This window comes from Leptonychotes weddellii, chromosome 1 (genome assembly GCF_054177405.1).
Source record: "Leptonychotes weddellii isolate Sample4059 chromosome 1, ASM5417740v2, whole genome shotgun sequence".
Lineage (NCBI taxonomy): Eukaryota > Metazoa > Chordata > Mammalia > Carnivora > Phocidae > Leptonychotes > Leptonychotes weddellii.
Window position 1 is genome coordinate 139,100,742 of NC_138369.1, and position 8,576 is coordinate 139,109,317.

General features: G+C 40.3%; 1 protein-coding gene across 31 annotated transcripts in view; it reads left to right on the forward strand.

The window, feature by feature from the left end:
* ZBTB20 (zinc finger and BTB domain containing 20) overlaps positions 1-8,576 on the forward strand; it is a 764,927-nt gene that overhangs the window by 731,474 nt on the left and 24,877 nt on the right. The window lies entirely within an intron of this gene.

Below are 8,576 nucleotides of genomic sequence, written 5' to 3' on the forward strand. Positions count from 1 at the left end.
TGAAATTCCTATCATGAGTCCCTCTTCTGGTGTACCTCTGGTTCCAGAACACCCCTGTTAAATGACAAATAAGTTGCCAGAGAAAGTTACATAGTAGAATTACAATACATGAAAACAGATTAGTTCCTCTGAGCAACCTTGTTTCTCCGATCAGCTAGCAGGAATCTAGGGGATAGGACATAAGGCAGATAAATTTAAGTTGGTAAATAGAAAGGAAAGAAAATAACAGACACTGAATCAGTTGTTCTTAAGAATGACAGTTTTCACAACTCCAAATCAACATAGTAACTCACTACTGAATTTAGGAAGAAAATCAGGTAGTGGTAAGTCACTATGTTTATTTAGGGTAAATGTGAATGCATTGATAACCCGAGATCAATCAAGGGCAATTTTCTATGTGGTATGGGTATCATCATTATTTGGTAAATTGATCAAATAGTAATCTTTCTAGTTATGTGGCACGTTATGGTTTACAGAGTGCTCTCACTTAGTTTCTCCTTTCTTCTTCTGAATAATTTTCATATAAACCATCAAATTAAAGATTAGGGAGGAAAAAGAGACCAGTGTCTCTTTTAGCCAAAGTGTCTTGTTAGCCAAAGTTCACTTCACTGGTCTTGGATCCATAAACATTTCTATTCTCCACCCCCTGCCCCCCCGCCACCCCTGTGCATCTCTTCTAGTAGACCTAGTGGAAATAAAATTCACATACTCTATGAGATCACATATTGAAATAAGGCTTTAAATTTGCAACACAAAATTTTCAGGGCACTATCAAAAATTGTCTTTTTGCTATATAAACACATTCATCCAATGGATTCACTAAAGAATTCTGTGGTTAACCCAAATAACTAGATTTGCCCATGAAAAAAAACAGCAATGGGTTTGTACATTTAGACATCATAGATACAAAAGCTACAAGTAAAGTCATTTTATAAATCTGAGTTATGCTCAAAGTGTAGCCTTCAGATCTCTAATAAACTATGAAGGTTTTGTATAGGTGTGCATAACATGGCCACATCTGGGAACAATTAAGAATACACAGATATCACTTGAGCACCTCATTTAAAAGAAGTGGAAGTCTTCCCATTCACCCTGAATTATTTGGCAGTGGCAATTTGGAAGGGCCATCTGTCTATCAAGACTTTTGTCTAGCTGAAGGAGTCCATAACCTAACAAAGTGAAAGAACAATTGGTCTAGATTTTTCAAAAGGCAAGACAGCCTGAACATATGGAAGTAATTCAGGACCTGGATTCATTGCAGCCTCCATTTCAAAACAAAGTTCTCTCCAATTTCTTAGGAAAACATAAAAAAAAACAGGGCCTCCCAACTTCACAAGAGCCCAGTGGAAGTGATAAAAAGCCAGAGCAAAAAGTCTAAATGTCAGTCTAAAAAGATTCTGGAAAGTACCACGGATACTGGGAAGAGTAGGGATGGCTTTGGTATTCTTACGGATAACCTAATCTGAAAGAATCTTACTAAGAAGCAGTAGCTTGATAGAGCTAAAAGGAAAGACATTTGGGTTCTCTGTATCATGGCTATTATGCATGCTACCTAGATTTGCATTTCAGTTACTCCAACTTTAATGTCAATAGTACTTACTATCCACAACTGCAGAGAATCTATTCTGAGACTTGGACTCCAAATAAAATTCTGTGGAGCTCTGTGTTAATGATCCACATATTCACTGAAAGGAAGTGTTTGAAACAAATAAGTAGTCTGTTGTACTGACTTTGGAGCTGAGCTCCGCGGTAGAGAACCAGAAAGCCCTTGGCTGTAAAGCATATTCCATAATGATTATAACACTGAAACTCAGAGTGGGGACATAAGTGAAAGACAGTTATACTACAATTCGATTATTTGAGTTCAGTTTTGGTCCCTTTAATTGGCTGTGTGGCCTTAAGCAAATCACTTAATTTTATAACCCTCAGTTTCTTGTGTTTATAATGGAAATAATAATTTTCCTGCCTTTTGAGTAGCTAGCTGTAAAGGTATGGTGCATTTGAGAGCTTTTCATAGGGGCACCTGGGTGGCTCAGTCGTTAAGCGAGTGCCTTCGGCTCAGGTCATGATCTCAGGGTCCTGGGATAGGCCCCGCATCCAGCTGGCTCCCTGCTCAGCGGGAAGCCTCCTTCTTCCCCTCCCACTCCCCCTGCTTGTGTTCCCTCTCTCACTGTCTCTCTCTCTCTGTGTCAAATAAATAAATAAAATCTTTTAAAAAAAAGCTTTTTATAAAAGGTAAAGTACTAGTTAATGTTTAAAAAAAAACCCATCGTCATTATTACCTGAGCCCCCTCCACCCAAGAGACGTTGACTTTCTTTGCTGTATCTCATATCTCTGAATAATAAGCTCTTGACAAATTTCCTTCCTCTATGGAATTCAAACACTGAAGCCACGTGATACTTCTTGGGTTTCCCCTGAACTTCCTTCATAACATCAGCATTTTTTTTTCACTCCTTAATGATTTTTTTAAGAGTAAAAGAGTATCTCTCACCTAACCACTCTATCTCCTCCCAAACAAGCCACAGTGGTACTCCATTTCTCCTAGGAGTGTCTCAAGTTCACTTTACTACAGCTTCATAAAAGTTGTGAGATACGAAACCAAGAGTTAAGGACGTATTTGAAAATAAGAGAATCAGAGAAAAACAGATGACACAAACCATCCTGTCATGGAACCAAGCAGGCTCCTCTATGCCCCCTCCCCTCAAGAGGAAAAAACAAGTCAAAGGAATGGGAATGGAAGGAAAGATAGGATGTCCAGTTAAATTTGAATTTTGGATAAACAAGTGTATTTTTAGCCTAAGTATGTCCCATGCAGTATTTGTGCCATTCTTAGACTAAAATATTATTCATTGTTTTTCTGAAAGATTTAACTGGGTGTCATGCATTTTATCTCGCAATACTATCCAGGTAGAACTCTCTTTTAAGACCCAATCTTAGGACTTTTTGCTTTAAAATCTATATGTGGGGGTGCCTGAGTGGCTCAGTCGGTTAAGCGTCCAACTCCAAGGTCTTGATCTCAGGGTCGTGAGTTCAAGCCCCACGTTGGGCTCCACGCCCAGCATGGAGCCTACCCAAAAACCAAAAAAAATTAAAAATAAATAAATAAATAAATAAATAAATAAAATCTATATATGAATACAGTCTAGCATATGTAGTTGCTTAACAAATACCTTTTGAGTGAGTAAGTGAATGAATGTTCAGAAATGTGGGCATGCTTTCCAGGAGAATTTAACTCAAGGGACTTACACATAAATGCATTATTTTCTAGCAAGACTTAAATTTCTCTTTCTTTCTTTTTCTTTTTTTATTTGCTGGAGAATTTATTGTATCTGCATTTCTACTTGTGTTTTCTTCACTAACAATGGTAGATGTTTGGGCTTTTTTCTGAATCATACTATCAACAGCCCATTTATTGGTGACTGTTTTTGGTCCATTAGTGTCCTCTACCTAGGTGATAATTTTGTTTGTTACCTTGAGAAGCTCAACTATTTCAGCCATGAATTTGATATAAAAAGATATAGGAATAGTAGTAACATAAGAATGTCAGAAATAGTATAAAAATACTGGGATCAAGATAATAATGTGATAATCCTCATCCAGAATTTGGGCTATTATTTATATCAAGCCAGTGGAGCACTCAACACGTATATGATGTGAAGTAAGAAAGCCTTGGTTTGACCACTCTCTGAGTGACTTTAAATAAGCTCCATAGTCAATCTGAGCCTTAATGTTTTTACCACAAAATAATAGATCTTAATAATATTTACTTTACATGGTTGATCTAAGAATCAAATAACATTATTTCTGAGAAAGCATTTAACCATAAATACGGTAAAATCATCAAAGCCATTTAAGAACATATATGTTATAGTAACATCATACATCTTGCAGCAGAATCCAGAGCACAGGAAATCATTAACAGGAGGAGGAGGTGATAATCTGGCGAGGCTGGTATCATCCTCTCATCTGTTACTGACTTGTTGGATAACCTCTCTAATGGAGATGCCATCTTCTGGGGACATTCATGTCTACCCCACTCATAAACGTGTAAGAAAAGTTAAGTAACGTAGATGAAGTTCCCTGAGATCTTCAAAATTCTGCCTCACACGGAAACATGTTAGTTGTCCCTGAAGCCGCAGATGTTGTATGAATGCAGCGTGTCCCCCAGTAGGCAATCCCTCCTCCCAGTTGGCCCCACAGTCCACACTGGCCCCCAGGATCACACCCTCAGCACTGGAGAAAGGCTGGCAGGGAGTCACCCCAGCCATATCTCGGGGGCGTAGGCCTCCCTTCAACTAGACCTTTCCGGTGGAGAGCAGACTCTTCAGCCAGTGAAAGCTCTCTGCGACTTTGTGTGAGCACCCCTCCATTCTTGCCACTGAACCTTTCCCATTTTCTGTTCCCACCTTGACATTCTCCATTCAGGGACTCCTTCTGCTTTCCTCGCCGGTGGCCACCTTCCCCAACTCATACTTTCCTCTTCCTTCCCTGCTACCTGCCTTCTCCCCAAGCTCCCAGTCTTAGTTTTCTGACCCCTCACCAGACTCACCTGAAGAGAAGGGAGTTGTGCTAGAGCAGATGATGGAGAGACCAAGAGAATGGGAGAGACAGGTAGAAACAGTGCTTCTGAAAAACATCCCGCCAACAGCATTCACTGTACTTTCTGCAAGCCAGGAGAAGCCTGATTAGAATGAGAAAGAATCAGCAGAATCAGTGGGTTCTTGCTGAGCCCCCCACTACAGAAGTCACTATTCAGAGTTGGGGTGTCTCAGCCCAGTCGGATATCTTTTACTTGAACTTTGGGCAGGCCCTCTGTATCTACAAACCTAACAAGATGTCTCTTCTTTTTTTTCTTCCTAACTTGTCAGTCTTGGTAGAGTGTCAGTGCTGGTCCACAAGAAGGAGTTGAAAAGAGGCTCTTTAGAGAACAGGCATCAAAAACTGGAGAGAAGTATCTGCATTGGCCACTCCCTCCACACCGTTGGAATTGTAAAGGACACTGCTGCCCCTTTAGTTTATCCCCTTGCTGTGCTGTTATCTTGGGCTCCAGAGCTCAGTTGTCACCTGCTCAGAACCCCTCTGTCAGAGCTACTTACTAATACTTCATTCATAGTACCGCTGCTTTGATCAGCATATGTAACTGAGAGCAGACTATACCCTTAACTCTGAATCACATAGCTGTAATATAATTACTTGCTTTATTGATTATCTGAAAGTTGGTTTTTTTTTAAATCCTGAGTTGGCTTCCCCGTGTAATGCAAGTTATTTCTCAGTTGGTTTCATTTATCATCAGTTCCTTTCTACTGAAAAGAACAGTTGATTTTTTGCCTTCAGATGATCACATACTCTGTGCTAAGTGCTTTATCTCTTTAATTTTCAAAATACCTTCACAAGACAGATACTTACTGTATTATTCTCAAGTTACAGATAAGGAAACTGAGGCTTATAGAGGTTAAGTAACATACCCAAGTCACTCAGCCAAGGAAATGGAATTCATATCTGACTCCCACATCTGTATAGCCCAAAATGGAGCGGTTTAAAGTGAAGGAGCTTATATGACCTCCTCCCTTATGTTATAATTCTAGTGTCTGCTTTGGACTTTGTGTCTCTTCCTAACGCAACGATGGACTTGCCATTCCTGGCTATAAGCTCAGACCTGAAAAGCCATCCACTTCCACTCATCTTAACTCTTCAATTCTCCACATTGAAAGCAACAATTAGCAGACCTCATCTGTTTCACGTATAATGTTGAAAGCCCTTTTGGGGTCCCTATAAGCAATATGGAGGAAAATAACAAGAAAGAAAAATATTAACATTTCTACTGAGTGATACTGTTTCAAATCCACACATACGTATAAATGAAAGTTGTGGCTGCCTGATTAATCTGAAAATAAGCCCCATTTAGTAAGACAGTTCTTGAAATACCTACGCTCTACCAACACAGCACCTTAATAATTATAGAGAGCGTTTTCCTTTAAGGAGCTCCCAAGCGCTTTGCAAACATTTTTCCTCATTAACTATCATACCATTTTCTGTGGCAGGGAAGGGAACAGGGTACTTTGTCCTATTTAAAATGTGGGACTGCTAATGCAGTGAGTGATTGAAGCAGGTTGCCCTCAGGTCATGTGCTGACAAGGCCTAGGCTAGAGTCCTCAGGGGTTGTGGGTCAGGATGGGCAGAAGGCCACTAAATCTGCAAAGGGCCATGGCGAGTGCTTGGTCCAGCTCCTCACTTTCAGAAAAGGGAACGAACCCAGGGAGACTTAGAAAGCCCAGGGTCACGCAGATAATGAACAGCTGAACCAATACTACATGCATGCAAACAGCATACAGATGTATGCTATGAAGGGGAAGATAACAACTGTGAAGAATCCATTTATAGTCAGATTAGAAGGTTGTGAAAGCAAAAAGCCTTCAGAGTGACCTTGCCTAGAGGAAAAAAACACTGTAAGAAGGTGAAAGTTTCAAACAGCAAGAGCATTTTAACATAAAGTTTCAACTTCCTAGCAGCCAAAACACCATCTGGAACTTAAGAAGGCAAGCTGCCCATTAAAGGTGACAGGTGGATAAGTTTTAAAAGATAGTTGACCAGCCTATCGTAGCCTCTAGAAAGTATACTCAAAGCACATAGGTAGCAAAGACCAACTTGAGTTCAAGCATGTTTACAGCTGACAGAAATGTTCCAGCTAAAAATAACACTCATGACTCTCTCTCTCTTAGGGAATCTCTCGTTTCCAAAGAATGTACCTACATAAACACCATACATAGCCTAAATGCATCATTTGGGAATGAGGCTTCCCCAAATTCACCCGTTTGTCCAAAAGTGAACTCCTTCTCTTCTAACCCTGTGATGCTACTGACCATACTGTCCCATCCATGAGAATAAAAGGAAAGAAATCAGAGGAGTTGAGAGGAGAGAGAGCTAGGCCAAAACGTTTGTGAATAGCTAAGGGAAAAAGAGTTCAAAGACCAATGACATTGGTTAAGAAATTTGTGAAGGGATTCCTGAACAAAACTGCCATTTCTTACCATCATGTGCTTCAGAACATATCCTTTTATGTTTACAAACACAATGAAAAAAGGTTTCTGATGGGATAAAGTTTCATAAAACAGATCATGAAACACTAACACTGAGCCTGACACATACTAAGCACCGAATACACGCTGATTGTTTTCATTGCCATTATTACCATGACACCTCAAACCTCTTCTGCTTCATAATAGGAAAAATGGAAACACAGTCAAGGCCTATGTTTTAGTTGGAAGTTAACTCAATTTTAAGAAATAGATTTCCTACCCTGATACATAGTCCAGATGTTGAACAATGACCCTAGAGAGGTTCAAAGGCTTTGGGCTTTACTCTGGGTTATGGAAGAGTACAGAGGACCTTCTTCTCCAAGGTGGGTGCCTCCACTAGGCAATCAGTAATGAGGTGGGACAGATGGAAACACCCTAATGCATCTCATCTCACTTGTCAAGAGCAGTTAGTACCAACCAAAACAAGACTCTATCCAAAGAGATGTCACAGGCCCATGGACATTACTTATAGAGGAATACTTCATATTGTCAGTTAATAACAATATTTTTATTTACCTTACTCTTTTTCACAAGCTTGGACGTTTGGTTTCTAAGCCAACAGCAAATCAAAGCAGTAAACTGAGGAGAAAGAAGGGTTTCAGCCAACAGACTGAGAACAAAGAAAGAGAAAGCTATTTTTTAAATTGACCTGAGAGTTCAAAAATGCGTATGGAACCATTTAATTGGGACGGGGGGGAGAGGATAGTTTTAAAATAAGAATACCATGCAAGTGTTCCCACACCACCCTTGGTGGTCTGCAAAGTGATTTCATATGTATTTATGTCAACACCAGCACAGTGAGGTAAGTAGGACTGTATACCTCAGAGGCATTTGGAGATTTGTCAGAGTATCCATGCCGAGGGTTGGCGCCTGGATTTGAACAGGACCATTTGACTCTGAGATCATTGTGTTGTCCACCATCTACTCAACCTCCACACCAGACAAGGCCAGTCCGCAGCTCAGGGCACTCAAGATGGAATAGCCAGTTAACTCTACTGTTACATTTCGGGAAGATTTCTCTCTAAAATAAATAAAATTAAGAGCGTAGCTCTTCAGAACGACTTGCTCCTATGTTGACCAGTATTTCCCAGACCTATCATGGCAAAGTGCAATTACTAGGCAGAATACTGGAAATGGGAAACTATCCCCAAAGAGCCAAGCTATGTAACCACTGTCCTTAGTTTCTAAAGATTCTAAAGAACCTGAATGCTTCCAAGATCTTTCGTCTCTCTTATTCCTTACATGGGTTTGATAAAATTAATGGGAAGTACACAGTTAAATCCACACATTAACCATGATGCCGAAAATGACCCCGTAAATGTAGCCCTCCCTTTTCTCCACAGGATGACCTTTGAAAACCTGTGGTGGGTAGTCTCTTGTAGCTTTCCAAGAGAGCTGTTTTCTGGCATGGGGAGGTGGAAGACTAGCCTGTCCTGGCATCTCCCAAAAGCAAGGATTCTCAGAACACGAGAGGCCAGGAAGGACTGGATCTTTCCAAT